At 43.1% G+C, this 26045-nt stretch overlaps 32 non-coding genes across 32 annotated transcripts; 16 read left to right on the top strand and 16 right to left on the bottom strand.

The window, feature by feature from the left end:
• Window positions 1–367: 367 nt before the first annotated feature.
• On the bottom strand, window positions 368–477 carry TRNAL-CAA (transfer RNA leucine (anticodon CAA)). Its single transcript has 2 exons — window positions 440–477; window positions 368–413 (listed from the first exon to the last, which is right to left on the bottom strand). It is a non-coding gene; the product is annotated as a tRNA-Leu (tRNA).
• A 277-nt stretch (window positions 478–754) lies between these two features.
• On the top strand, window positions 755–827 carry TRNAR-UCG (transfer RNA arginine (anticodon UCG)). Its single transcript has one exon. It is a non-coding gene; the product is annotated as a tRNA-Arg (tRNA).
• A 1153-nt stretch (window positions 828–1980) lies between these two features.
• On the bottom strand, window positions 1981–2090 carry TRNAL-CAA (transfer RNA leucine (anticodon CAA)). Its single transcript has 2 exons — window positions 2053–2090; window positions 1981–2026 (listed from the first exon to the last, which is right to left on the bottom strand). It is a non-coding gene; the product is annotated as a tRNA-Leu (tRNA).
• A 277-nt stretch (window positions 2091–2367) lies between these two features.
• On the top strand, window positions 2368–2440 carry TRNAR-UCG (transfer RNA arginine (anticodon UCG)). The gene has a single exon. It is a non-coding gene; the product is annotated as a tRNA-Arg (tRNA).
• A 1153-nt stretch (window positions 2441–3593) lies between these two features.
• TRNAL-CAA (transfer RNA leucine (anticodon CAA)) lies at window positions 3594–3703 on the bottom strand. Its single transcript has 2 exons — window positions 3666–3703; window positions 3594–3639 (listed from the first exon to the last, which is right to left on the bottom strand). It is a non-coding gene; the product is annotated as a tRNA-Leu (tRNA).
• Window positions 3704–3980: 277 nt separating this feature from the next.
• Window positions 3981–4053, top strand: TRNAR-UCG (transfer RNA arginine (anticodon UCG)). The gene has a single exon. It is a non-coding gene; the product is annotated as a tRNA-Arg (tRNA).
• A 1154-nt stretch (window positions 4054–5207) lies between these two features.
• On the bottom strand, window positions 5208–5317 carry TRNAL-CAA (transfer RNA leucine (anticodon CAA)). Its single transcript has 2 exons — window positions 5280–5317; window positions 5208–5253 (listed from the first exon to the last, which is right to left on the bottom strand). It is a non-coding gene; the product is annotated as a tRNA-Leu (tRNA).
• A 278-nt stretch (window positions 5318–5595) lies between these two features.
• On the top strand, window positions 5596–5668 carry TRNAR-UCG (transfer RNA arginine (anticodon UCG)). The gene has a single exon. It is a non-coding gene; the product is annotated as a tRNA-Arg (tRNA).
• Window positions 5669–6825: 1157 nt separating this feature from the next.
• Window positions 6826–6935, bottom strand: TRNAL-CAA (transfer RNA leucine (anticodon CAA)). Its single transcript has 2 exons — window positions 6898–6935; window positions 6826–6871 (listed from the first exon to the last, which is right to left on the bottom strand). It is a non-coding gene; the product is annotated as a tRNA-Leu (tRNA).
• Window positions 6936–7212: 277 nt separating this feature from the next.
• TRNAR-UCG (transfer RNA arginine (anticodon UCG)) lies at window positions 7213–7285 on the top strand. The gene has a single exon. It is a non-coding gene; the product is annotated as a tRNA-Arg (tRNA).
• A 1154-nt stretch (window positions 7286–8439) lies between these two features.
• TRNAL-CAA (transfer RNA leucine (anticodon CAA)) lies at window positions 8440–8549 on the bottom strand. The gene is made up of 2 exons: window positions 8512–8549; window positions 8440–8485 (listed from the first exon to the last, which is right to left on the bottom strand). It is a non-coding gene; the product is annotated as a tRNA-Leu (tRNA).
• Window positions 8550–8826: 277 nt separating this feature from the next.
• On the top strand, window positions 8827–8899 carry TRNAQ-UUG (transfer RNA glutamine (anticodon UUG)). Its single transcript has one exon. It is a non-coding gene; the product is annotated as a tRNA-Gln (tRNA).
• A 1154-nt stretch (window positions 8900–10053) lies between these two features.
• TRNAL-CAA (transfer RNA leucine (anticodon CAA)) lies at window positions 10054–10163 on the bottom strand. The gene is made up of 2 exons: window positions 10126–10163; window positions 10054–10099 (listed from the first exon to the last, which is right to left on the bottom strand). It is a non-coding gene; the product is annotated as a tRNA-Leu (tRNA).
• A 277-nt stretch (window positions 10164–10440) lies between these two features.
• Window positions 10441–10513, top strand: TRNAR-UCG (transfer RNA arginine (anticodon UCG)). Its single transcript has one exon. It is a non-coding gene; the product is annotated as a tRNA-Arg (tRNA).
• Window positions 10514–11667: 1154 nt separating this feature from the next.
• On the bottom strand, window positions 11668–11777 carry TRNAL-CAA (transfer RNA leucine (anticodon CAA)). Its single transcript has 2 exons — window positions 11740–11777; window positions 11668–11713 (listed from the first exon to the last, which is right to left on the bottom strand). It is a non-coding gene; the product is annotated as a tRNA-Leu (tRNA).
• A 277-nt stretch (window positions 11778–12054) lies between these two features.
• TRNAQ-UUG (transfer RNA glutamine (anticodon UUG)) lies at window positions 12055–12127 on the top strand. The gene has a single exon. It is a non-coding gene; the product is annotated as a tRNA-Gln (tRNA).
• A 1154-nt stretch (window positions 12128–13281) lies between these two features.
• TRNAL-CAA (transfer RNA leucine (anticodon CAA)) lies at window positions 13282–13391 on the bottom strand. The gene is made up of 2 exons: window positions 13354–13391; window positions 13282–13327 (listed from the first exon to the last, which is right to left on the bottom strand). It is a non-coding gene; the product is annotated as a tRNA-Leu (tRNA).
• Window positions 13392–13668: 277 nt separating this feature from the next.
• TRNAQ-UUG (transfer RNA glutamine (anticodon UUG)) lies at window positions 13669–13741 on the top strand. The gene has a single exon. It is a non-coding gene; the product is annotated as a tRNA-Gln (tRNA).
• A 1151-nt stretch (window positions 13742–14892) lies between these two features.
• On the bottom strand, window positions 14893–15002 carry TRNAL-CAA (transfer RNA leucine (anticodon CAA)). Its single transcript has 2 exons — window positions 14965–15002; window positions 14893–14938 (listed from the first exon to the last, which is right to left on the bottom strand). It is a non-coding gene; the product is annotated as a tRNA-Leu (tRNA).
• A 277-nt stretch (window positions 15003–15279) lies between these two features.
• Window positions 15280–15352, top strand: TRNAQ-UUG (transfer RNA glutamine (anticodon UUG)). The gene has a single exon. It is a non-coding gene; the product is annotated as a tRNA-Gln (tRNA).
• A 1154-nt stretch (window positions 15353–16506) lies between these two features.
• TRNAL-CAA (transfer RNA leucine (anticodon CAA)) lies at window positions 16507–16616 on the bottom strand. Its single transcript has 2 exons — window positions 16579–16616; window positions 16507–16552 (listed from the first exon to the last, which is right to left on the bottom strand). It is a non-coding gene; the product is annotated as a tRNA-Leu (tRNA).
• Window positions 16617–16893: 277 nt separating this feature from the next.
• Window positions 16894–16966, top strand: TRNAR-UCG (transfer RNA arginine (anticodon UCG)). The gene has a single exon. It is a non-coding gene; the product is annotated as a tRNA-Arg (tRNA).
• A 1154-nt stretch (window positions 16967–18120) lies between these two features.
• On the bottom strand, window positions 18121–18230 carry TRNAL-CAA (transfer RNA leucine (anticodon CAA)). The gene is made up of 2 exons: window positions 18193–18230; window positions 18121–18166 (listed from the first exon to the last, which is right to left on the bottom strand). It is a non-coding gene; the product is annotated as a tRNA-Leu (tRNA).
• A 277-nt stretch (window positions 18231–18507) lies between these two features.
• On the top strand, window positions 18508–18580 carry TRNAQ-UUG (transfer RNA glutamine (anticodon UUG)). The gene has a single exon. It is a non-coding gene; the product is annotated as a tRNA-Gln (tRNA).
• A 1154-nt stretch (window positions 18581–19734) lies between these two features.
• TRNAL-CAA (transfer RNA leucine (anticodon CAA)) lies at window positions 19735–19844 on the bottom strand. Its single transcript has 2 exons — window positions 19807–19844; window positions 19735–19780 (listed from the first exon to the last, which is right to left on the bottom strand). It is a non-coding gene; the product is annotated as a tRNA-Leu (tRNA).
• A 277-nt stretch (window positions 19845–20121) lies between these two features.
• Window positions 20122–20194, top strand: TRNAQ-UUG (transfer RNA glutamine (anticodon UUG)). The gene has a single exon. It is a non-coding gene; the product is annotated as a tRNA-Gln (tRNA).
• Window positions 20195–21348: 1154 nt separating this feature from the next.
• Window positions 21349–21458, bottom strand: TRNAL-CAA (transfer RNA leucine (anticodon CAA)). Its single transcript has 2 exons — window positions 21421–21458; window positions 21349–21394 (listed from the first exon to the last, which is right to left on the bottom strand). It is a non-coding gene; the product is annotated as a tRNA-Leu (tRNA).
• Window positions 21459–21735: 277 nt separating this feature from the next.
• TRNAQ-UUG (transfer RNA glutamine (anticodon UUG)) lies at window positions 21736–21808 on the top strand. Its single transcript has one exon. It is a non-coding gene; the product is annotated as a tRNA-Gln (tRNA).
• Window positions 21809–22962: 1154 nt separating this feature from the next.
• TRNAL-CAA (transfer RNA leucine (anticodon CAA)) lies at window positions 22963–23072 on the bottom strand. The gene is made up of 2 exons: window positions 23035–23072; window positions 22963–23008 (listed from the first exon to the last, which is right to left on the bottom strand). It is a non-coding gene; the product is annotated as a tRNA-Leu (tRNA).
• Window positions 23073–23349: 277 nt separating this feature from the next.
• On the top strand, window positions 23350–23422 carry TRNAQ-UUG (transfer RNA glutamine (anticodon UUG)). Its single transcript has one exon. It is a non-coding gene; the product is annotated as a tRNA-Gln (tRNA).
• Window positions 23423–24573: 1151 nt separating this feature from the next.
• On the bottom strand, window positions 24574–24683 carry TRNAL-CAA (transfer RNA leucine (anticodon CAA)). Its single transcript has 2 exons — window positions 24646–24683; window positions 24574–24619 (listed from the first exon to the last, which is right to left on the bottom strand). It is a non-coding gene; the product is annotated as a tRNA-Leu (tRNA).
• A 277-nt stretch (window positions 24684–24960) lies between these two features.
• Window positions 24961–25033, top strand: TRNAQ-UUG (transfer RNA glutamine (anticodon UUG)). The gene has a single exon. It is a non-coding gene; the product is annotated as a tRNA-Gln (tRNA).
• The last annotated feature ends 1012 nt before the right edge of the window (window positions 25034–26045 follow it).

The following is a 26045-nucleotide window of genomic DNA, read 5'->3' as shown; positions in this document are numbered from 1 at the left end:
AACCTATCTCCTGAGTTCGGTCTCCTTACATATTTGTCACTTTACCTGTACACTAACCTTTTAAGATTTAGCAAAACAAATTGCCTCCAAAGCTTCTGATCCTGATGAAGTGAACTAGAAGAGAAGATGAGCTAACCCATATGACTGTAGGTGTGCCAAAGGGGATGGAATTTGTCAGTTTGTAAAACGTGTGTTAGAAAGCTTGTAGAAAAAAGTCGGCCTTGTTCCTTTTCTGCGAGATTTTCCAAAAGTCCATGTGAGGTTGCTGTTGAGAAGGCCCTTTGAAGAGCCTAGTAAATGAAAAGACCCAAGAGCTTGTTTTGGCAGGCCTGACCAATGTGCCATGATGGACAAAGTGAAAAAGCTCTGTCAGAAGTGGGATTTGAACCCACGCCTCCATTCGGAGACCAGAAGGCCCATGAGAAGGGAAGAGAAGCCTCTTGAGTCTGGCGCCTTAGACCACTCGGCCATCCTGACAAGCGGTGCACTATGTACCCATGCAGCTGGCACAATGACTATACTTAACAGAGAAGAGACAACCACAAGCTTAGCCTAGAAGACTTCATGAACACTGCAAGGCATGTTTTTTTCTCTGAAAACACTCATCAAACTGCCATTTTGGATCACTGCAATACCTTAGACAGCAATGTCATGTGCCTGCTCTAACAAATGAAATCCTTCGTGCTCCTTGAGCGTCTTTTCCTATGCGGTGGCTGTTTCCAGTGGAAAATGGTTTCTTCATAAAGAGGCATGAGACCGCGTGGCCTAATGGATAAGGTGTCTGACTTCGGATCAGAAGATTGAGGGTTCGAGTCCCTTCGTGGGCGTTGAGCTCTGTTCTTGTCACTTCTGTAGAGTATTTGCTCCTCTTGTTGTAAATGTCCTCGGAGACTTTGCAAAAGCCTGTGCTTCCTCACTCATGCTTATCATTCAATCCCTGCCCTTGACTGTTTACAGCTACAAAGGTGGCTGCTTTTGCTGAGCTTTCACCACAATGTCAATGACGCTAACTCTTTTCTTACAACTTGTGCAAGTCCCAGCAAAGTTTTTACATCAACCTCAAATAAACACTGCTAGTCCACACTGGGATTCTAACCTTTGCCTTACTTTGAACCCAATACCCTGATGGACCTGGGAAGAGACTCTAAGTAAACTATATGACCCAGGGTTCAAACATTCATGGTGGCATCTCCCTTTCTGCTAAGCATTTTGTTTACTAACATGAGAAAATGAATTTCCTATATGATTTAGGAAATCCTTGTCTGCAATTCTGCTGTAAGCCAGACTTTTACAAAGGTGCAGACACAGCATGTCAAGTGGCACGATGCGATTCCTTCTTGTTGCAAGCTCAACAATTTCAAAAGGTTGCCTCGGTTCCCAATTTATATGAAGAGTTCTTGCCTGAAATTTGGAAAGTATGTCTGTCATTTCCTCTGAAAAGATATGATCCACACCGCAAATGAAACACTGCAATTGGTTTTCTTGCAACCTGAACTCTTTTCAAGGAAGGGTCCGTTGAAATTTCAACAAATGAGTCTTGTCAGAAGAGGGAATAACCCCACCTCTTTCACCAAAGGTCAGAACATACAGGGAAGACCTGTAAGTTATTGCCAAAACCTATCTCCTGAGTTCGGTCTCCTTACATATTTGTCACTTTACCTGTACACTAACCTTTTAAGATTTAGCAAAACAAATTGCCTCCAAAGCTTCTGATCCTGATGAAGTGAACTAGAAGAGAAGATGAGCTAACCCATATGACTGTAGGTGTGCCAAAGGGGATGGAATTTGTCAGTTTGTAAAACGTGTGTTAGAAAGCTTGTAGAAAAAAGTCGGCCTTGTTCCTTTTCTGCGAGATTTTCAAAAAGTCCATGTGAGGTTGCTGTTGAGAAGGCCCTTTGAAGAGCCTAGTAAATGAAAAGACCCAAGAGCTTGTTTTGGCAGGCCTGACCAATGTGCCATGATGGACAAAGTGAAAAGCTCTGTCAGAAGTGGGATTTGAACCCACGCCTCCATTCGGAGACCAGAAGGCCCATGAGAAGGGAAGAGAAGCCTCTTGAGTCTGGCGCCTTAGACCACTCGGCCATCCTGACAAGCGGTGTACTATGTACCCATGCAGCTGGCACAATGACTATACTTAACAGAGAAGAGACAACCACAAACTTAGCCTAGAAGACTTCATGAACACTGCAAGGCATGTTTTTTTCTCTGAAAACACTCATCAAACTGCCATTTTGGATCACTGCAATACCTTAGACAGCAATGTCATGTGCCTGCTCTAACAAATGAAATCCTTTGTGCTCCTTGAGCGTCTTTTCCTATGCGGTGGCTGTTTCCAGTGGAAAATGGTTTCTTCATAAAGAGGCATGAGACCGCGTGGCCTAATGGATAAGGCGTCTGACTTCGGATCAGAAGATTGAGGGTTCGAGTCCCTTCGTGGGCGTTGAGCTCTGTTCTTGTCACTTCTGTAGAGTATTTGCTCCTCTTGTTGTAAATGTCCTCGGAGACTTTGCAAAAGCCTGTGCTTCCTCACTCATGCTTATCATTCAATCCCTGCCCTTGACTGTTTACAGCTACAAAGGTGGCTGCTTTTGCTGAGCTTTCACCACAATGTCAATGACGCTAACTCTTTTCTTACAACTTGTGCAAGTCCCAGCAAAGTTTTTACATCAACCTCAAATAAACACTGCTAGTCCACACTGGGATTCTAACCTTTGCCTTACTTTGAACCCAATACCCTGATGGACCTGGGAAGAGACTCTAAGTAAACTATATGACCCAGGGTTCAAACATTCATGGTGGCATCTCCCTTTCTGCTAAGCATTTTGTTTACTAACATGAGAAAATGAATTTCCTATATGATTTAGGAAATCCTTGTCTGCAATTCTGCTGTAAGCCAGACTTTTACAAAGGTGCAGACACAGCATGTCAAGTGGCACGATGCGATTCCTTCTTGTTGCAAGCTCAACAATTTCAAAAGGTTGCCTCGGTTCCCAATTTATATGAAGAGTTCTTGCCTGAAATTTGGAAAGTATGTCTGTCATTTCCTCTGAAAAGATATGATCCACACCGCAAATGAAACACTGCAATTGGTTTTCTTGCAACCTGAACTCTTTTCAAGGAAGGGTCCGTTGAAATTTCAACAAATGAGTCTTGTCAGAAGAGGGAATAACCCCACCTCTTTCACCAAAGGTCAGAACATACAGGGAAGACCTGTAAGTTATTGCCAAAACCTATCTCCTGAGTTCGGTCTCCTTACATATTTGTCACTTTACCTGTACACTAACCTTTTAAGATTTAGCAAAACAAATTGCCTCCAAAGCTTCTGATCCTGATGAAGTGAACTAGAAGAGAAGATGAGCTAACCCATATGACTGTAGGTGTGCCAAAGGGGATGGAATTTGTCAGTTTGTAAAACGTGTGTTAGAAAGCTTGTAGAAAAAAGTCGGCCTTGTTCCTTTTCTGCGAGATTTTCCAAAAGTCCATGTGAGGTTGCTGTTGAGAAGGCCCTTTGAAGAGCCTAGTAAATGAAAAGACCCAAGAGCTTGTTTTGGCAGGCCTGACCAATGTGCCATGATGGACAAAGTGAAAAGCTCTGTCAGAAGTGGGATTTGAACCCACGCCTCCATTCGGAGACCAGAAGGCCCATGAGAAGGGAAGAGAAGCCTCTTGAGTCTGGCGCCTTAGACCACTCGGCCATCCTGACAAGCGGTGTACTATGTACCCATGCAGCTGGCACAATGACTATACTTAACAGAGAAGAGACAACCACAAACTTAGCCTAGAAGACTTCATGAACACTGCAAGGCATGTTTTTTTCTCTGAAAACACTCATCAAACTGCCATTTTGGATCACTGCAATACCTTAGACAGCAATGTCATGTGCCTGCTCTAACAAATGAAATCCTTTGTGCTCCTTGAGCGTCTTTTCCTATGCGGTGGCTGTTTCCAGTGGAAAATGGTTTCTTCATAAAGAGGCATGAGACCGCGTGGCCTAATGGATAAGGCGTCTGACTTCGGATCAGAAGATTGAGGGTTCGAGTCCCTTCGTGGGCGTTGAGCTCTGTTCTTGTCACTTCTGTAGAGTATTTGCTCCTCTTGTTGTAAATGTCCTCGGAGACTTTGCAAAAGCCTGTGCTTCCTCACTCATGCTTATCATTCAATCCCTGCCCTTGACTGTTTACAGCTACAAAGGTGGCTGCTTTTGCTGAGCTTTCACCACAATGTCAATGACGCTAACTCTTTTCTTACAACTTGTGCAAGTCCCAGCAAAGTTTTTACATCAACCTCAAATAAACACTGCTAGTCCACACTGGGATTCTAACCTTTGCCTTACTTTGAACCCAATACCCTGATGGACCTGGGAAGAGACTCTAAGTAAACTATATGACCCAGGGTTCAAACATTCATGGTGGCATCTCCCTTTCTGCTAAGCATTTTGTTTACTAACATGAGAAAATGAATTTCCTATATGATTTAGGAAATCCTTGTCTGCAATTCTGCTGTAAGCCAGACTTTTACAAAGGTGCAGACACAGCATGTCAAGTGGCACGATGCGATTCCTTCTTGTTGCAAGCTCAACAATTTCAAAAGGTTGCCTCGGTTCCCAATTTATATGAAGAGTTCTTGCCTGAAATTTGGAAAGTATGTCTGTCATTTCCTCTGAAAAGATATGATCCACACCGCAAATGGAACACTGCAATTGGTTTTCTTGCAACCTGAACTCTTTTCAAGGAAGGGTCCGTTGAAATTTCAACAAATGAGTCTTGTCAGAAGAGGGAATAACCCCACCTCTTTCACCAAAGGTCAGAACATACAGGGAAGACCTGTAAGTTATTGCCAAAACCTATCTCCTGAGTTCGGTCTCCTTACATATTTGTCACTTTACCTGTACACTAACCTTTTAAGATTTAGCAAAACAAATTGCCTCCAAAGCTTCTGATCCTGATGAAGTGAACTAGAAGAGAAGATGAGCTAACCCATATGACTGTAGGTGTGCCAAAGGGGATGGAATTTGTCAGTTTGTAAAACGTGTGTTAGAAAGCTTGTAGAAAAAAGTCGGCCTTGTTCCTTTTCTGCGAGATTTTCCAAAAGTCCATGTGAGGTTGCTGTTGAGAAGGCCCTTTGAAGAGCCTAGTAAATGAAAAGACCCAAGAGCTTGTTTTGGCAGGCCTGACCAATGTGCCATGATGGACAAAGTGAAAAAGCTCTGTCAGAAGTGGAATTTGAACCCACACCTCCATTCGGAGACCAGAAGGCCCATGAGAAGGGAAGCGAAGCCTCTTGAGTCTGGCGCCTTAGACCACTCGGCCATCCTGACAAGCGGTGTACTATATACCCATGCAGCTGGCACAATGACTATACTTAACAGAGAAGAGACAACCACAAACTTAGCCTAGAAAACTTCATGAACACTGCAAGGCATGTTTTTTTTTTCTGAAAACACTCATCAAACTGCCATTTTGGATCACTGCAATACCTTAGACAGCAATGTCATGTGCCTGCTCTAACAAATGAAATCCTTTGTGCTCCTTGAGCGTCTTTTCCTATGCGGTGGCTGTTTCCAGTGGAAAATGGTTTCTTCATAAAGAGGCATGAGACCGCGTGGCCTAATGGATAAGGCGTCTGACTTCGGATCAGAAGATTGAGGGTTCGAGTCCCTTTGTGGTTGTTGAGCTCTGTTCTTGTCACTTCTGTAGAGTATTTGCTCCTCTTGTTGTAAATGTCCTCGGAGACTTTGCAAAAGCCTGTGCTTCCTCACTCATGCTTATCATTCAATCCCTGCCCTTGACTGTTTACAGCTACAAAGGTGGCTGCTTTTGCTGAGCTTTCACCAAAATGTCAATGACGCTAACTCTTTTCTTACAACTTGTGCAAGTCCCAGCAAAGTTTTTACATCAACCTCAAATAAACACTGCTAGTCCACACTGGGATTCTAACCTTTGCATTACTTTGAACCCAATACCCTGATGGACCTTGCAAGAGACTCTAAGTAAACTATATGACCCAGGGTTCAAACATTCATGGTGGCATCTCCCTTTCTGCTAAGCATTTTGTTTACTAACATGAGAAAATTAATTTCCTATATGATTTAGGAAATCCTTGTCTGCAATTCTGCTGTAAGTAAGCCAGACTTTTACAAAGGTGCAGACACAGCATGTCAAGTGGCACGATGCGATTCCTTCTTGTTGCAAGCTCAACAATTTCAAAAGGTTGCCTCGGTTCCCAATTTATATGAAGAGTTCTTGCCTGAAATTTGGAAAGTATGTCTGTCATTTCCTCTGAAAAGATATGATCTACACCGCAAATGGAACACTGCAATTGGTTTTCTTGCAACCTGAACTCTTTTCAAGGAAGGGTCCGTTGAAATTTCAACAAATGAGTCTTGTCAGAAGAGGGAATAACCCCACCTCTTTCACCAAAGGTCAGAACATACAGGGAAGACCTGTAAGTTATTGCCAAAACCTATCTCCTGAGTTCGGTCTCCTTACATATTTGTCACTTTACCTGTACACTAACCTTTTAAGATTTAGCAAAACAAATTGCCTCCAAAGCTTCTGATCCTGATGAAGTGAACTAGAAGAGAAGATGAGCTAACCCATATGACTGTAGGTGTGCCAAAGGGGATGGAATTTGTCAGTTTGTAAAACGTGTGTTAGAAAGCTTGTAGAAAAAAGTCGGCCTTGTTCCTTTTCTGCGAGATTTTCCAAAAGTCCATGTGAGGTTGCTGTTGAGAAGGCCCTTTGAAGAGCCTAGTAAATGAAAAGACCCAAGAGCTTGTTTTGGCAGGCCTGACCAATGTGCCATGATGGACAAAGTGAAAAGCTCTGTCAGAAGTGGGATTTGAACCCACGCCTCCATTCGGAGACCATAAGGCCCATGAGAAGGGAAGAGAAGCCTCTTGAGTCTGGCGCCTTAGACCACTCGGCCATCCTGACAAGCGGTGTACTATGTACCCATGCAGCTGGCACAATGACTATACTTAACAGAGAAGAGACAACCACAAACTTAGCCTAGAAGACTTCATGAACACTGCAAGGCATGTTTTTTTCTCTGAAAACACTCATCAAACTGCCATTTTGGATCACTGCAATACCTTAGACAGCAATGTCATGTGCCTGCTCTAACAAATGAAATCCTTTGTGCTCCTTGAGCGTCTTTTCCTATGCGGTGGCTGTTTCCAGTGGAAAATGGTTTCTTCATAAAGAGGCATGAGACCGCGTGGCCTAATGGATAAGGCGTCTGACTTCGGATCAGAAGATTGAGGGTTCGAGTCCCTTCGTGGGCGTTGAGCTCTGTTCTTGTCACTTCTGTAGAGTATTTGCTCCTCTTGTTGTAAATGTCCTCGGAGACTTTGCAAAAGCCTGTGCTTCCTCACTCATGCTTATCATTCAATCCCTGCCCTTGACTGTTTACAGCTACAAAGGTGGCTGCTTTTGCTGAGCTTTCACCACAATGTCAATGACGCTAACTCTTTTCTTACAACTTGTGCAAGTCCCAGCAAAGTTTTTACATCAACCTCAAATAAACACTGCTAGTCCACACTGGGATTCTAACCTTTGCCTTACTTTGAACCCAATACCCTGATGGACCTGGGAAGAGACTCTAAGTAAACTATATGACCCAGGGTTCAAACATTCATGGTGGCATCTCCCTTTCTGCTAAGCATTTTGTTTACTAACATGAGAAAATGAATTTCCTATATGATTTAGGAAATCCTTGTCTGCAATTCTGCTGTAAGCCAGACTTTTACAAAGGTGCAGACACAGCATGTCAAGTGGCACGATGCGATTCCTTCTTGTTGCAAGCTCAACAATTTCAAAAGGTTGCCTCGGTTCCCAATTTATATGAAGAGTTCTTGCCTGAAATTTGGAAAGTATGTCTGTCATTTCCTCTGAAAAGATATGATCCACACCGCAAATGGAACACTGCAATTGGTTTTCTTGCAACCTGAACTCTTTTCAAGGAAGGGTCCGTTGAAATTTCAACAAATGAGTCTTGTCAGAAGAGGGAATAACCCCACCTCTTTCACCAAAGGTCAGAACATACAGGGAAGACCTGTAAGTTATTGCCAAAACCTATCTCCTGAGTTCGGTCTCCTTACATATTTGTCACTTTACCTGTACACTAACCTTTTAAGATTTAGCAAAACAAATTGCCTCCAAAGCTTCTGATCCTGATGAAGTGAACTAGAAGAGAAGATGAGCTAACCCATATGACTGTAGGTGTGCCAAAGGGGATGGAATTTGTCAGTTTGTAAAACGTGTGTTAGAAAGCTTGTAGAAAAAAGTCGGCCTTGTTCCTTTTCTGCGAGATTTTCCAAAAGTCCATGTGAGGTTGCTGTTGAGAAGGCCCTTTGAAGAGCCTAGTAAATGAAAAGACCCAAGAGCTTGTTTTGGCAGGCCTGACCAATGTGCCATGATGGACAAAGTGAAAAAGCTCTGTCAGAAGTGGGATTTGAACCCACGCCTCCATTCGGAGACCAGAAGGCCCATGAGAAGGGAAGAGAAGCCTCTTGAGTCTGGCGCCTTAGACCACTCGGCCATCCTGACAAGCGGTGCACTATGTACCCATGCAGCTGGCACAATGACTATACTTAACAGAGAAGAGACAACCACAAACTTAGCCTAGAAGACTTCATGAACACTGCAAGGCATGTTTTTTTCTCTGAAAACACTCATCAAACTGCCATTTTGGATCACTGCAATACCTTAGACAGCAATGTCATGTGCCTGCTCTAACAAATGAAATCCTTTGTGCTCCTTGAGCGTCTTTTCCTATGCGGTGGCTGTTTCCAGTGGAAAATGGTTTCTTCATAAAGAGGCATGAGACCGCGTGGCCTAATGGATAAGGCGTCTGACTTTGGATCAGAAGATTGAGGGTTCGAGTCCCTTCGTGGTCGTTGAGCTCTGTTCTTGTCACTTCTGTAGAGTATTTGCTCCTCTTGTTGTAAATGTCCTCGGAGACTTTGCAAAAGCCTGTGCTTCCTCACTCATGCTTATCATTCAATCCCTGCCCTTGACTGTTTACAGCTACAAAGGTGGCTGCTTTTGCTGAGCTTTCACCACAATGTCAATGACGCTAACTCTTTTCTTACAACTTGTGCAAGTCCCAGCAAAGTTTTTACATCAACCTCAAATAAACACTGCTAGTCCACACTGGGATTCTAACCTTTGCCTTACTTTGAACCCAATACCCTGATGGACCTGGGAAGAGACTCTAAGTAAACTATATGACCCAGGGTTCAAACATTCATGGTGGCATCTCCCTTTCTGCTAAGCATTTTGTTTACTAACATGAGAAAATTAATTTCCTATATGATTTAGGAAATCCTTGTCTGCAATTCTGCTGTAAGCCAGACTTTTACAAAGGTGCAGACACAGCATGTCAAGTGGCACGATGCGATTCCTTCTTGTTGCAAGCTCAACAATTTCAAAAGGTTGCCTCGGTTCCCAATTTATATGAAGAGTTCTTGCCTGAAATTTGGAAAGTATGTCTGTCATTTCCTCTGAAAAGATATGATTCACACCGCAAATGGAACACTGCAATTGGTTTTCTTGCAACCTGAACTCTTTTCAAGGAAGGGTCCGTTGAAATTTCAACAAATGAGTCTTGTCAGAAGAGGGAATAACCCCACCTCTTTCACCAAAGGTCAGAACATACAGGGAAGACCTGTAAGTTATTGCCAAAACCTATCTCCTGAGTTCGGTCTCCTTACATATTTGTCACTTTACCTGTACACTAACCTTTTAAGATTTAGCAAAACAAATTGCCTCCAAAGCTTCTGATCCTGATGAAGTGAACTAGAAGAGAAGATGAGCTAACCCATATGACTGTAGGTGTGCCAAAGGGGATGGAATTTGTCAGTTTGTAAAACGTGTGTTAGAAAGCTTGTAGAAAAAAGTCGGCCTTGTTCCTTTTCTGCGAGATTTTCAAAAAGTCCATGTGAGGTTGCTGTTGAGAAGGCCCTTTGAAGAGCCTAGTAAATGAAAAGACCCAAGAGCTTGTTTTGGCAGGCCTGACCAATGTGCCATGATGGACAAAGTGAAAAAGCTCTGTCAGAAGTGGGATTTGAACCCACGCCTCCATTCGGAGACCAGAAGGCCCATGAGAAGGGAAGAGAAGCCTCTTGAGTCTGGCGCCTTAGAACACTCGGCCATCCTGACAAGCGGTGCACTATGTACCCATGCAGCTGGCAAAATGACTATACTTAACAGAGAAGAGACAACCACAAACTTAGCCTAGAAGACTTCATGAACACTGCAAGGCATGTTTTTTTCTCTGAAAACACTCATCAAACTGCCATTTTGGATCACTGCAATACCTTAGACAGCAATGTCATGTGCCTGCTCTAACAAATGAAATCCTTTGTGCTCCTTGAGCGTCTTTTCCTATGCGGTGGCTGTTTCCAGTGGAAAATGGTTTCTTCATAAAAAGGCATGAGACCGCGTGGCCTAATGGATAAGGCGTCTGACTTCGGATCAGAAGATTGAGGGTTCGAGTCCCTTCGTGGTCGTTGAGCTCTGTTCTTGTCACTTCTGTAGAGTATTTGCTCCTCTTGTTGTAAATGTCCTCGGAGACTTTGCAAAAGCCTGTGCTTCCTCACTCATGCTTATCATTCAATCCCTGCCCTTGACTGTTTACAGCTACAAAGGTGGCTGCTTTTGCTGAGCTTTCACCACAATGTCAATGACGCTAACTCTTTTCTTACAACTTGTGCAAGTCCCAGCAAAGTTTTTACATCAACCTCAAATAAACACTGCTAGTCCACACTGGGATTCTAACCTTTGCCTTACTTTGAACCCAATACCCTGATGGACCTGGGAAGAGACTCTAAGTAAACTATATGACCCAGGGTTCAAACATTCATGGTGGCATCTCCCTTTCTGCTAAGCATTTTGTTTACTAACATGAGAAAATTAATTTCCTATATGATTTAGGAAATCCTTGTCTGCAATTCTGCTGTAAGCCAGACTTTTACAAAGGTGCAGACACAGCATGTCAAGTGGCACGATGCGATTCCTTCTTGTTGCAAGCTCAACAATTTCAAAAGGTTGCCTCGGTTCCCAATTTATATGAAGAGTTCTTGCCTGAAATTTGGAAAGTATGTCTGTCATTTCCTCTGAAAAGATATGATTCACACCGCAAATGGAACACTGCAATTGGTTTTCTTGCAACCTGAACTCTTTTCAAGGAAGGGTCCGTTGAAATTTCAACAAATGAGTCTTGTTAGAAGAGGGAATAACCCCACCTCTTTCACCAAAGGTCAGAACATACAGGGAAGACCTGTAAGTTATTGCCAAAACCTATCTCCTGAGTTCGGTCTCCTTACATATTTGTCACTTTACCTGTACACTAACCTTTTAAGATTTAGCAAAACAAATTGCCTCCAAAGCTTCTGATCCTGATGAAGTGAACTAGAAGAGAAGATGAGCTAACCCATATGACTGTAGGTGTGCCAAAGGGGATGGAATTTGTCAGTTTGTAAAACGTGTGTTAGAAAGCTTGTAGAAAAAAGTCGGCCTTGTTCCTTTTCTGCGAGATTTTCCAAAAGTCCATGTGAGGTTGCTGTTGAGAAGGCCCTTTGAAGAGCCTAGTAAATGAAAAGACCCAAGAGCTTGTTTTGGCAGGCCTGACCAATGTGCCATGATGGACAAAGTGAAAAAGCTCTGTCAGAAGTGGGATTTGAACCCACGCCTCCATTCGGAGACCAGAAGGCCCATGAGAAGGGAAGAGAAGCCTTTTGAGTCTGGCGCCTTAGACCACTCGGCCATCCTGACAAGCGGTGTACTATGTACCCATGCAGCTGGCAAAATGACTATACTTAACAGAGAAGAGACAACCACAAACTTAGCCTAGAAGACTTCATGAACACTGCAAGGCATGTTTTTTTCTCTGAAAACACTCATCAAACTGCCATTTTGGATCACTGCAATACCTTAGACAGCAATGTCATGTGCCTGCTCTAACAAATGAAATCCTTTGTGCTCCTTGAGCGTCTTTTCCTATGCGGTGGCTGTTTCCAGTGGAAAATGGTTTCTTCATAAAGAGGCATGAGACCGCGTGGCCTAATGGATAAGGCGTCTGACTTTGGATCAGAAGATTGAGGGTTCGAGTCCCTTCGTGGTCGTTGAGCTCTGTTCTTGTCACTTCTGTAGAGTATTTGCTCCTCTTGTTGTAAATGTCCTCGGAGACTTTGCAAAAGCCTGTGCTTCCTCACTCATGCTTATCATTTAATCCCTGCCCTTGACTGTTTACAGCTACAAAGGTGGCTGCTTTTGCTGAGCTTTCACCACAATGTCAATGACGCTAACTCTTTTCTTACAACTTGTGCAAGTCCCAGCAAAGTTTTTACATCAACCTCAAATAAACACTGCTAGTCCACACTGGGATTCTAACCTTTGCCTTACTTTGAACCCAATACCCTGATGGACCTGGGAAGAGACTCTAAGTAAACTATATGACCCAGGGTTCAAACATTCATGGTGGCATCTCCCTTTCTGCTAAGCATTTTGTTTACTAACATGAGAAAATTAATTTCCTATATGATTTAGGAAATCCTTGTCTGCAATTCTGCTGTAAGCCAGACTTTTACAAAGGTGCAGACACAGCATGTCAAGTGGCACGATGCGATTCCTTCTTGTTGCAAGCTCAACAATTTCAAAAGGTTGCCTCGGTTCCCAATTTATATGAAGAGTTCTTGCCTGAAATTTGGAAAGTATGTCTGTCATTTCCTCTGAAAAGATATGATTCACACCGCAAATGGAACACTGCAATTGGTTTTCTTGCAACCTGAACTCTTTTCAAGGAAGGGTCCGTTGAAATTTCAACAAATGAGTCTTGTCAGAAGAGGGAATAACCCCACCTCTTTCACCAAAGGTCAGAACATACAGGGAAGACCTGTAAGTTATTGCCAAAACCTATCTCCTGAGTTCGGTCTCCTTACATATTTGTCACTTTACCTGTACACTAACCTTTTAAGATTTAGCAAAACAAATTGCCTCCAAAGCTTCTGATCCTGATGAAGTGAACTAGAAGAGAAGATGAGCTAACCCATATGACTGTAGGTGTGCCAAAGGGGATGGAATTTGTCAGTTTGTAAAACGTGTGTTAGAAAGCTTGTAGAAAAAAGTCGGCCTTGTTCCTTTTCTGCGAGATTTTCCAAAAGTCCATGTGAGGTTGCTGTTGAGAAGGCCCTTTGAAGAGCCTAGTAAATGAAAAGACCCAAGAGCTTGTTTTGGCAGGCCTGACCAATGTGCCATGATGGACAAAGTGAAAAAGCTCTGTCAGAAGTGGGATTTGAACCCACGCCTCCATTCGGAGACCAGAAGGGCCATGAGAAGGGAAGAGAAGCCTCTTGAGTCTGGCGCCTCAGACCACTCGGCCATCCTGACAAGCGGTGTACTTTGAACCCATGCAGCTGGCAAAATGACTATACTTAACAGAGAAGAGACAACCACAAACTTAGCCTAGAAGACTTCATGAACACTGCAAGGCATGTTTTTTTCTCTGAAAACACTCATCAAACTGCCATTTTGGATCACTGCAATACCTTAGACAGCAATGTCATGTGCCTGCTCTAACAAATGAAATCCTTTGTGCTCCTTGAGTGTCTTTTCCTATGCGGTGGCTGTTTCCAGTGGAAAATGGTTTCTTCATAAAGAGGCATGAGACTGCGTGGCCTAATGGATAAGGCGTCTGACTTTGGATCAGAAGATTGAGGGTTCGAGTCCCTTTGTGGTCGTTGAGCTCTGTCCTTGTCACTTCTGTAGAGTATTTGCTCCTCTTGTTGTAAATGTCCTCGGAGACTTTGCAAAAGCCTGTGCTTCCTCACTCATGCTTATCATTCAATCCCTGCCCTTGACTGTTTACAGCTACAAAGGTGGCTGCTTTTGCTGAGCTTTCACCACAATGTCAATGACGCTAACTCTTTTCTTACAACTTGTGCAAGTCCCAGCAAAGTTTTTACAACAACCTCAAATAAACACTGCTAGTCCACACTGGGATTCTAACCTTTGCCTTACTTTGAACCCAATACCCTGATGGACCTGGGAAGAGACTCTAAGTAAACTATATGACCCAGGGTTCAAACATTCATGGTGGCATCTCCCTTTCTGCTAAGCATTTTGTTTACTAACATGAGAAAATTAATTTCCTATATGATTTAGGAAATCCTTGTCTGCAATTCTGCTGTAAGCCAGACTTTTACAAAGGTGCAGACACAGCATGTCAAGTGGCACGATGCGATTCCTTCTTGTTGCAAGCTCAACAATTTCAAAAGGTTGCCTCGGTTCCCAATTTATATGAAGAGTTCTTGCCTGAAATTTGGAAAGTATGTCTGTCATTTCCTCTGAAAAGATATGATTCACACCGCAAATGGAACACTGCAATTGGTTTTCTTGCAACCTGAACTCTTTTCAAGGAAGGGTCCGTTGAAATTTCAACAAATGAGTCTTGTCAGAAGAGGGAATAACCCCACCTCTTTCACCAAAGGTCAGAACATACAGGGAAGACCTGTAAGTTATTGCCAAAACCTATCTCCTGAGTTCGGTCTCCTTACATTGTCACTTTACCTGTACACTAACCTTTTAAGATTTAGCAAAACAAATTGCCTCCAAAGCTTCTGATCCTGATGAAGTGAACTAGAAGAGAAGATGAGCTAACCCATATGACTGTAGGTGTGCCAAAGGGGATGGAATTTGTCAGTTTGTAAAACGTGTGTTAGAAAGCTTGTAGAAAAAAGTCGGCCTTGTTCCTTTTCTGCGAGATTTTCCAAAAGTCCATGTGAGGTTGCTGTTGAGAAGGCCCTTTGAAGAGCCTAGTAAATGAAAAGACCCAAGAGCTTGTTTTGGCAGGCCTGACCAATGTGCCATGATGGACAAAGTGAAAAAGCTCTGTCAGAAGTGGGATTTGAACCCACGCCTCCATTCGGAGACCAGAAGGCCCATGAGAAGGGAAGAGAAGCCTCTTGAGTCTGGCGCCTTAGACCACTCAGCCATCCTGACAAGCGGTGTACTATGTACCCATGCAGCTGGCAAAATGACTATACTTAACAGAGAAGAGACAACCACAAACTTAGCCTAGAAGACTTCATGAACACTGCAAGGCATGTTTTTTTCTCTGAAAACACTCATCAAACTGCCATTTTGGATCACTGCAATACCTTAGACAGCAATGTCATGTGCCTGCTCTAACAAATGAAATCCTTTGTGCTCCTTGAGCGTCTTTTCCTATGCGGTGGCTGTTTCCAGTGGAAAATGGTTTCTTCATAAAGAGGCATGAGACCGCGTGGCCTAATGGATAAGGCGTCTGACTTTGGATCAGAAGATTGAGGGTTCGAGTCCCTTCGTGGTTGTTGAGCTCTGTTCTTGTCACTTCTGTAGAGTATTTGCTCCTCTTGTTGTAAATGTCCTCGGAGACTTTGCAAAAGCCTGTGCTTCCTCACTCATGCTTATCATTCAATCCCTGCCCTTGACTGTTTACAGCTACAAAGGTGGCTGCTTTTGCTGAGCTTTCACCACAATGTCAATGACGCTAACTCTTTTCTTACAACTTGTGCAAGTCCCAGCAAAGTTTTTACATCAACCTCAAATAAACACTGCTAGTCCACACTGGGATTCTAACCTTTGCCTTACTTTGAACCCAATACCCTGATGGACCTGGGAAGAGACTCTAAGTAAACTATATGACCCAGGGTTCAAACATTCATGGTGGCATCTCCCTTTCTGCTAAGCATTTTGTTTACTAACATGAGAAAATTAATTTCCTATATGATTTAGGAAATCCTTGTCTGCAATTCTGCTGTAAGCCAGACTTTTACAAAGGTGCAGACACAGCATGTCAAGTGGCACGATGCGATTCCTTCTTGTTGCAAGCTCAACAATTTCAAAAGGTTGCCTCGGTTCCCAATTTATATGAAGAGTTCTTGCCTGAAATTTGGAAAGTATGTCTGTCATTTCCTCTGAAAAGATATGATTCACACCGCAAATGGAACACTGCAATTGGTTTTCTTGCAACCTGAACTCTTTTCAAGGAAGGGTCCGTTGAAATTTCAACAAATGAGTCTTGTCAGAAGAGGGAATAACCCCACCTCTTTCACCAAAGGTCAGAACATACAGGGAAGACCTGTAAGTTATTGCCAAAACCTATCTCCTGAGTTCGGTCTCCTTACATATTTGTCACTTTACCTGTACACTAACCTTTTAAGATTTAGCAAAACAAATTGCCTCCAAAGCTTCTGATCCTGATGAAGTGAACTAGAAGAGAAGATGAGCTAACCCATATGACTGTAGGTGTGCCAAAGGGGATGGAATTTGTCAGTTTGTAAAACGTGTGTTAGAAAGCTTGTAGAAAAAAGTCGGCCTTGTTCCTTTTCTGCGAGATTTTCCAAAAGTCCATGTGAGGTTGCTGTTGAGAAGGCCCTTTGAAGAGCCTAGTAAATGAAAAGACCCAAGAGCTTGTTTTGGCAGGCCTGACCAATGTGCCATGATGGACAAAGTGAAAAAGCTCTGTCAGAAGTGGGATTTGAACCCACGCCTCCATTCGGAGACCAGAAGGCCCATGAGAAGGGAAGAGAAGCCTCTTGAGTCTGGCGCCTTAGACCACTCGGCCATCCTGACAAGCGGTGTACTATGTACCCATGCAGCTGGCAAAATGACTATACTTAACAGAGAAGAGACAACCACAAACTTAGCCTAGAAGACTTCATGAACACTGCAAGGCATGTTTTTTTCTCTGAAAACACTCATCAAACTGCCATTTTGGATCACTGCAATACCTTAGACAGCAATGTCATGTGCCTGCTCTAACAAATGAAATCCTTTGTGCTCCTTGAGCGTCTTTTCCTATGCGGTGGCTGTTTCCAGTGGAAAATGGTTTCTTCATAAAGAGGCATGAGACCGCGTGGCCTAATGGATAAGGCGTCTGACTTCGGATCAGAAGATTGAGGGTTCGAGTCCCTTCGTGGTCGTTGAGCTCTGTTCTTGTCACTTCTGTAGAGTATTTGCTCCTCTTGTTGTAAATGTCCTCGGAGACTTTGCAAAAGCCTGTGCTTCCTCACTCATGCTTATCATTCAATCCCTGCCCTTGACTGTTTACAGCTACAAAGGTGGCTGCTTTTGCTGAGCTTTCACCACAATGTCAATGACGCTAACTCTTTTCTTACAACTTGTGCAAGTCCCAGCAAAGTTTTTACATCAACCTCAAATAAACACTGCTAGTCCACACTGGGATTCTAACCTTTGCCTTACTTTGAACCCAATACCCTGATGGACCTGGGAAGAGACTCTAAGTAAACTATATGACCCAGGGTTCAAACATTCATGGTGGCATCTCCCTTTCTGCTAAGCATTTTGTTTACTAACATGAGAAAATTAATTTCCTATATGATTTAGGAAATCCTTGTCTGCAATTCTGCTGTAAGCCAGACTTTTACAAAGGTGCAGACACAGCATGTCAAGTGGCACGATGCGATTCCTTCTTGTTGCAAGCTCAACAATTTCAAAAGGTTGCCTCGGTTCCCAATTTATATGAAGAGTTCTTGCCTGAAATTTGGAAAGTATGTCTGTCATTTCCTCTGAAAAGATATGATTCACACCGCAAATGGAACACTGCAATTGGTTTTCTTGCAACCTGAACTCTTTTCAAGGAAGGGTCCGTTGAAATTTCAACAAATGAGTCTTGTCAGAAGAGGGAATAACCCCACCTCTTTCACCAAAGGTCAGAACATACAGGGAAGACCTGTAAGTTATTGCCAAAACCTATCTCCTGAGTTCGGTCTCCTTACATATTTGTCACTTTACCTGTACACTAACCTTTTAAGATTTAGCAAAACAAATTGCCTCCAAAGCTTCTGATCCTGATGAAGTGAACTAGAAGAGAAGATGAGCTAACCCATATGACTGTAGGTGTGCCAAAGGGGATGGAATTTGTCAGTTTGTAAAACGTGTGTTAGAAAGCTTGTAGAAAAAAGTCGGCCTTGTTCCTTTTCTGCGAGATTTTCCAAAAGTCCATGTGAGGTTGCTGTTGAGAAGGCCCTTTGAAGAGCCTAGTAAATGAAAAGACCCAAGAGCTTGTTTTGGCAGGCCTGACCAATGTGCCATGATGGACAAAGTGAAAAAGCTCTGTCAGAAGTGGGATTTGAACCCACGCCTCCATTCGGAGACCAGAAGGCCCATGAGAAGGGAAGAGAAGCCTCTTGAGTCTGGCGCCTTAGACCACTCGGCCATCCTGACAAGCGGTGTACTATGGACCCATGCAGCTGGCAAAATGACTATACTTAACAGAGAAGAGACAACCACAAACTTAGCCTAGAAGACTTCATGAACACTGCAAGGCATGTTTTTTTCTCTGAAAACACTCATCAAACTGCCATTTTGGATCACTGCAATACCTTAGACAGCAATGTCATGTGCCTGCTCTAACAAATGAAATCCTTTGTGCTCCTTGAGCGTCTTTTCCTACGCGGTGGCTGTTTCCAGTGGAAAATGGTTTCTTCATAAAGAGGCATGAGACCGCGTGGCCTAATGGATAAGGCGTCTGACTTTGGATCAGAAGATTGAGGGTTCGAGTCCCTTCGTGGTCGTTGAGCTCTGTTCTTGTCACTTCTGTAGAGTATTTGCTCCTCTTGTTGTAAATGTCCTCGGAGACTTTGCAAAAGCCTGTGCTTCCTCACTCATGCTTATCATTCAATCCCTGCCCTTGACTGTTTACAGCTACAAAGGTGGCTGCTTTTGCTGAGCTTTCACCACAATGTCAATGACGCTAACTCTTTTCTTACAACTTGTGCAAGTCCCAGCAAAGTTTTTACATCAACCTCAAATAAACACTGCTAGTCCACACTGGGATTCTAACCTTTGCCTTACTTTGAACCCAATACCCTGATGGACCTGGGAAGAGACTCTAAGTAAACTATATGACCCAGGGTTCAAACATTCATGGTGGCATCTCCCTTTCTGCTAAGCATTTTGTTTACTAACATGAGAAAATTAATTTCCTATATGATTTAGGAAATCCTTGTCTGCAATTCTGCTGTAAGCCAGACTTTTACAAAGGTGCAGACACAGCATGTCAAGTGGCACGATGCGATTCCTTCTTGTTGCAAGCTCAACAATTTCAAAAGGTTGCCTCGGTTCCCAATTTATATGAAGAGTTCTTGCCTGAAATTTGGAAAGTATGTCTGTCATTTCCTCTGAAAAGATATGATTCACACCGCAAATGGAACACTGCAATTGGTTTTCTTGCAACCTGAACTCTTTTCAAGGAAGGGTCCGTTGAAATTTCAACAAATGAGTCTTGTCAGAAGAGGGAATAACCCCACCTCTTTCACCAAAGGTCAGAACATACAGGGAAGACCTGTAAGTTATTGCCAAAACCTATCTCCTGAGTTCGGTCTCCTTACATATTTGTCACTTTACCTGTACACTAACCTTTTAAGATTTAGCAAAACAAATTGCCTCCAAAGCTTCTGATCCTGATGAAGTGAACTAGAAGAGAAGATGAGCTAACCCATATGACTGTAGGTGTGCCAAAGGGGATGGAATTTGTCAGTTTGTAAAACGTGTGTTAGAAAGCTTGTAGAAAAAAGTCGGCCTTGTTCCTTTTCTGCGAGATTTTCCAAAAGTCCATGTGAGGTTGCTGTTGAGAAGGCCCTTTGAAGAGCCTAGTAAATGAAAAGACCCAAGAGCTTGTTTTGGCAGGCCTGACCAATGTGCCATGATGGACAAAGTGAAAAAGCTCTGTCAGAAGTGGGATTTGAACCCACGCCTCCATTCGGAGACCAGAAGGCCCATGATAAGGGAAGAGAAGCCTCTTGAGTCTGGCGCCTTAGACCACTCGGCCATCCTGACAAGCGGTGTACTATGTACCCATGCAGCTGGCAAAATGACTATACTTAACAGAGAAGAGACAACCACAAACTTAGCCTAGAAGACTTCATGAACACTGCAAGGCATGTTTTTTTCTCTGAAAACACTCATCAAACTGCCATTTTGGATCACTGCAATACCTTAGACAGCAATGTCATGTGCCTGCTCTAACAAATGAAATCCTTTGTGCTCCTTGAGCGTCTTTTCCTACGCGGTGGCTGTTTCCAGTGGAAAATGGTTTCTTCATAAAGAGGCATGAGACCGCGTGGCCTAATGGATAAGGCGTCTGACTTTGGATCAGAAGATTGAGGGTTCGAGTCCCTTCGTGGTCGTTGAGCTCTGTTCTTGTCACTTCTGTAGAGTATTTGCTCCTCTTGTTGTAAATGTCCTCGGAGACTTTGCAAAAGCCTGTGCTTCCTCACTCATGCTTATCATTCAATCCCTGCCCTTGACTGTTTACAGCTACAAAGGTGGCTGCTTTTGCTGAGCTTTCACCACAATGTCAATGACGCTAACTCTTTTCTTACAACTTGTGCAAGTCCCAGCAAAGTTTTTACATCAACCTCAAATAAACACTGCTAGTCCACACTGGGATTCTAACCTTTGCCTTACTTTGAACCCAATACCCTGATGGACCTGGGAAGAGACTCTAAGTAAACTATATGACCCAGGGTTCAAACATTCATGGTGGCATCTCCCTTTCTGCTAAGCATTTTGTTTACTAACATGAGAAAATTAATTTCCTATATGATTTAGGAAATCCTTGTCTGCAATTCTGCTGTAAGCCAGACTTTTACAAAGGTGCAGACACAGCATGTCAAGTGGCACGATGCGATTCCTTCTTGTTGCAAGCTCAACAATTTCAAAAGGTTGCCTCGGTTCCCAATTTATATGAAGAGTTCTTGCCTGAAATTTGGAAAGTATGTCTGTCATTTCCTCTGAAAAGATATGATTCACACCGCAAATGGAACACTGCAATTGGTTTTCTTGCAACCTGAACTCTTTTCAAGGAAGTGTCCGTTAAAATTTCAACAAATGAGTCTTGTCAGAAGAGGGAATAACCCCACCTCTTTCACCAAAGGTCAGAACATACAGGGAAGACCTGTAAGTTATTGCCAAAACCTATCTCCTGAGTTCGGTCTCCTTACATATTTGTCACTTTACCTGTACACTAACCTTTTAAGATTTAGCAAAACAAATTGCCTCCAAAGCTTCTGATCCTGATGAAGTGAACTAGAAGAGAAGATGAGCTAACCCATATGACAGTAGGTGTGCCAAAGGGGATGGAATTTGTCAGTTTGTAAAACGTGTGTTAGAAAGCTTGTAGAAAAAAGTCGGCCTTGTTCCTTTTCTGCGAGATTTTCCAAAAGTCCATGTGAGGTTGCTGTTGAGAAGGCCCTTTGAAGAGCCTAGTAAATGAAAAGACCCAAGAGCTTGTTTTGGCAGGCCTGACCAATGTGCCATGATGGACAAAGTGAAAAAGCTCTGTCAGAAGTGGGATTTGAACCCACGCCTCCATTCGGAGACCAGAAGGCCCATGAGAAGGGAAGAGAAGCCTCTTGAGTCTGGCGCCTTAGACCACTCGGCCATCCTGACAAGCGGTGTACTATGGACCCATGCAGCTGGCAAAATGACTATACTTAACAGAGAAGAGACAACCACAAACTTAGCCTAGAAGACTTCATGAACACTGCAAGGCATGTTTTTTTCTCTGAAAACACTCATCAAACTGCCATTTTGGATCACTGCAATACCTTAGACAGCAATGTCATGTGCCTGCTCTAACAAATGAAATCCTTTGTGCTCCTTGAGCGTCTTTTCCTACGCGGTGGCTGTTTCCAGTGGAAAATGGTTTCTTCATAAAGAGGCATGAGACCGCGTGGCCTAATGGATAAGGTGTCTGACTTTGGATCAGAAGATTGAGGGTTCGAGTCCCTTCGTGGTCGTTGAGCTCTGTTCTTGTCACTTCTGTAGAGTATTTGCTCCTCTTGTTGTAAATGTCCTCGGAGACTTTGCAAAAGCCTGTGCTTCCTCACTCATGCTTATCATTCAATCCCTGCCCTTGACTGTTTACAGCTACAAAGGTGGCTGCTTTTGCTGAGCTTTCACCACAATGTCAATGACGCTAACTCTTTTCTTACAACTTGTGCAAGTCCCAGCAAAGTTTTTACATCAACCTCAAATAAACACTGCTAGTCCACACTGGGATTCTAACCTTTGCCTTACTTTGAACCCAATACCCTGATGGACCTGGGAAGAGACTCTAAGTAAACTATATGACCCAGGGTTCAAACATTCATGGTGGCATCTCCCTTTCTGCTAAGCATTTTGTTTACTAACATGAGAAAATTAATTTCCTATATGATTTAGGAAATCCTTGTCTGCAATTCTGCTGTAAGCCAGACTTTTACAAAGGTGCAGACACAGCATGTCAAGTGGCACGATGCGATTCCTTCTTGTTGCAAGCTCAACAATTTCAAAAGGTTGCCTCGGTTCCCAATTTATATGAAGAGTTCTTGCCTGAAATTTGGAAAGTATGTCTGTCATTTCCTCTGAAAAGATATGATTCACACCGCAAATGGAACACTGCAATTGGTTTTCTTGCAACCTGAACTCTTTTCAAGGAAGGGTCCGTTGAAATTTCAACAAATGAGTCTTGTCAGAAGAGGGAATAACCCCACCTCTTTCACCAAAGGTCAGAACATACAGGGAAGACCTGTAAGTTATTGCCAAAACCTATCTCCTGAGTTCGGTCTCCTTACATATTTGTCACTTTACCTGTACACTAACCTTTTAAGATTTAGCAAAACAAATTGCCTCCAAAGCTTCTGATCCTGATGAAGTGAACTAGAAGAGAAGATGAGCTAACCCATATGACTGTAGGTGTGCCAAAGGGGATGGAATTTGTCAGTTTGTAAAACGTGTGTTAGAAAGCTTGTAGAAAAAAGTCGGCCTTGTTCCTTTTCTGCGAGATTTTCCAAAAGTCCATGTGAGGTTGCTGTTGAGAAGGCCCTTTGAAGAGCCTAGTAAATGAAAAGACCCAAGAGCTTGTTTTGGCAGGCCTGACCAATGTGCCATGATGGACAAAGTGAAAAAGCTCTGTCAGAAGTGGGATTTGAACCCACGCCTCCATTCGGAGACCAGAAGGCCCATGATAAGGGAAGAGAAGCCTCTTGAGTCTGGCGCCTTAGACCACTCGGCCATCCTGCCAAGCGGTGTACTATGTACCCATGCAGCTGGCAAAATGACTATACTTAACAGAGAAGAGACAACCACAAACTTAGCCTAGAAGACTTCATGAACACTGCAAGGCATGTTTTTTTCTCTGAAAACACTCATCAAACTGCCATTTTGGATCACTGCAATACCTTAGACAGCAATGTCATGTGCCTGCTCTAACAAATGAAATCCTTTGTGCTCCTTGAGCGTCTTTTCCTATGCGGTGGCTGTTTCCAGTGGAAAATGGTTTCTTCATAAAGAGGCATGAGACCGCGTGGCCTAATGGATAAGGCGTCTGACTTTGGATCAGAAGATTGAGGGTTCGAGTCCCTTTGTGGTCGTTGAGCTCTGTCCTTGTCACTTCTGTAGAGTATTTGCTCCTCTTGTTGTAAATGTCCTCGGAGACTTTGCAAAAGCCTGTGCTTCCTCACTCATGCTTATCATTCAATCCCTGCCCTTGACTGTTTACAGCTACAAAGGTGGCTGCTTTTGCTGAGCTTTCACCACAATGTCAATGACGCTAACTCTTTTCTTACAACTTGTGCAAGTCCCAGCAAAGTTTTTACAACAACCTCAAATAAACACTGCTAGTCCACACTGGGATTCTAACCTTTGCCTTACTTTGAACCCAATACCCTGATGGACCTGGGAAGAGACTCTAAGTAAACTATATGACCCAGGGTTCAAACATTCATGGTGGCATCTCCCTTTCTGCTAAGCATTTTGTTTACTAACATGAGAAAATTAATTTCCTATATGATTTAGGAAATCCTTGTCTGCAATTCTGCTGTAAGCCAGACTTTTACAAAGGTGCAGACACAGCATGTCAAGTGGCACGATGCGATTCCTTCTTGTTGCAAGCTCAACAATTTCAAAAGGTTGCCTCGGTTCCCAATTTATATGAAGAGTTCTTGCCTGAAATTTGGAAAGTATGTCTGTCATTTCCTCTGAAAAGATATGATTCACACCGCAAATGGAACACTGCAATTGGTTTTCTTGCAACCTGAACTCTTTTCAAGGAAGGGTCCGTTGAAATTTCAACAAATGAGTCTTGTCAGAAGAGGGAATAACCCCACCTCTTTCACCAAAGGTCAGAACATACAGGGAAGACCTGTAAGTTATTGCCAAAACCTATCTCCTGAGTTCGGTCTCCTTACATTGTCACTTTACCTGTACACTAACCTTTTAAGATTTAGCAAAACAAATTGCCTCCAAAGCTTCTGATCCTGATGAAGTGAACTAGAAGAGAAGATGAGCTAACCCATATGACTGTAGGTGTGCCAAAGGGGATGGAATTTGTCAGTTTGTAAAACGTGTGTTAGAAAGCTTGTAGAAAAAAGTCGGCCTTGTTCCTTTTCTGCGAGATTTTCCAAAAGTCCATGTGAGGTTGCTGTTGAGAAGGCCCTTTGAAGAGCCTAGTAAATGAAAAGACCCAAGAGCTTGTTTTGGCAGGCCTGACCAATGTGCCATGATGGACAAAGTGAAAAAGCTCTGTCAGAAGTGGGATTTGAACCCACGCCTCCATTCGGAGACCAGAAGGCCCATGAGAAGGGAAGAGAAGCCTCTTGAGTCTGGCGCCTTAGACCACTCAGCCATCCTGACAAGCGGTGTACTATGTACCCATGCAGCTGGCAAAATGACTATACTTAACAGAGAAGAGACAACCACAAACTTAGCCTAGAAGACTTCATGAACACTGCAAGGCATGTTTTTTTCTCTGAAAACACTCATCAAACTGCCATTTTGGATCACTGCAATACCTTAGACAGCAATGTCATGTGCCTGCTCTAACAAATGAAATCCTTTGTGCTCCTTGAGCGTCTTTTCCTATGCGGTGGCTGTTTCCAGTGGAAAATGGTTTCTTCATAAAGAGGCATGAGACCGCGTGGCCTAATGGATAAGGCGTCTGACTTTGGATCAGAAGATTGAGGGTTCGAGTCCCTTCGTGGTTGTTGAGCTCTGTTCTTGTCACTTCTGTAGAGTATTTGCTCCTCTTGTTGTAAATGTCCTCGGAGACTTTGCAAAAGCCTGTGCTTCCTCACTCATGCTTATCATTCAATCCCTGCCCTTGACTGTTTACAGCTACAAAGGTGGCTGCTTTTGCTGAGCTTTCACCACAATGTCAATGACGCTAACTCTTTTCTTACAACTTGTGCAAGTCCCAGCAAAGTTTTTACATCAACCTCAAATAAACACTGCTAGTCCACACTGGGATTCTAACCTTTGCCTTACTTTGAACCCAATACCCTGATGGACCTGGGAAGAGACTCTAAGTAAACTATATGACCCAGGGTTCAAACATTCATGGTGGCATCTCCCTTTCTGCTAAGCATTTTGTTTACTAACATGAGAAAATTAATTTCCTATATGATTTAGGAAATCCTTGTCTGCAATTCTGCTGTAAGCCAGACTTTTACAAAGGTGCAGACACAGCATGTCAAGTGGCACGATGCGATTCCTTCTTGTTGCAAGCTCAACAATTTCAAAAGGTTGCCTCGGTTCCCAATTTATATGAAGAGTTCTTGCCTGAAATTTGGAAAGTATGTCTGTCATTTCCTCTGAAAAGATATGATTCACACCGCAAATGGAACACTGCAATTGGTTTTCTTGCAACCTGAACTCTTTTCAAGGAAGGGTCCGTTGAAATTTCAACAAATGAGTCTTGTCAGAAGAGGGAATAACCCCACCTCTTTCACCAAAGGTCAGAACATACAGGGAAGACCTGTAAGTTATTGCCAAAACCTATCTCCTGAGTTCGGTCTCCTTACATATTTGTCACTTTACCTGTACACTAACCTTTTAAGATTTAGCAAAACAAATTGCCTCCAAAGCTTCTGATCCTGATGAAGTGAACTAGAAGAGAAGATGAGCTAACCCATATGACTGTAGGTGTGCCAAAGGGGATGGAATTTGTCAGTTTGTAAAACGTGTGTTAGAAAGCTTGTAGAAAAAAGTCGGCCTTGT

Source organism: Hyperolius riggenbachi, chromosome 8 (assembly GCF_040937935.1).
Source record: "Hyperolius riggenbachi isolate aHypRig1 chromosome 8, aHypRig1.pri, whole genome shotgun sequence".
NCBI classification, from domain to species: Eukaryota; Metazoa; Chordata; class Amphibia; order Anura; family Hyperoliidae; genus Hyperolius; species Hyperolius riggenbachi.
The sequence above is the reverse complement of the archived record's forward strand: the minus strand, read 5'-3'. Positions and strand labels throughout refer to the sequence as shown.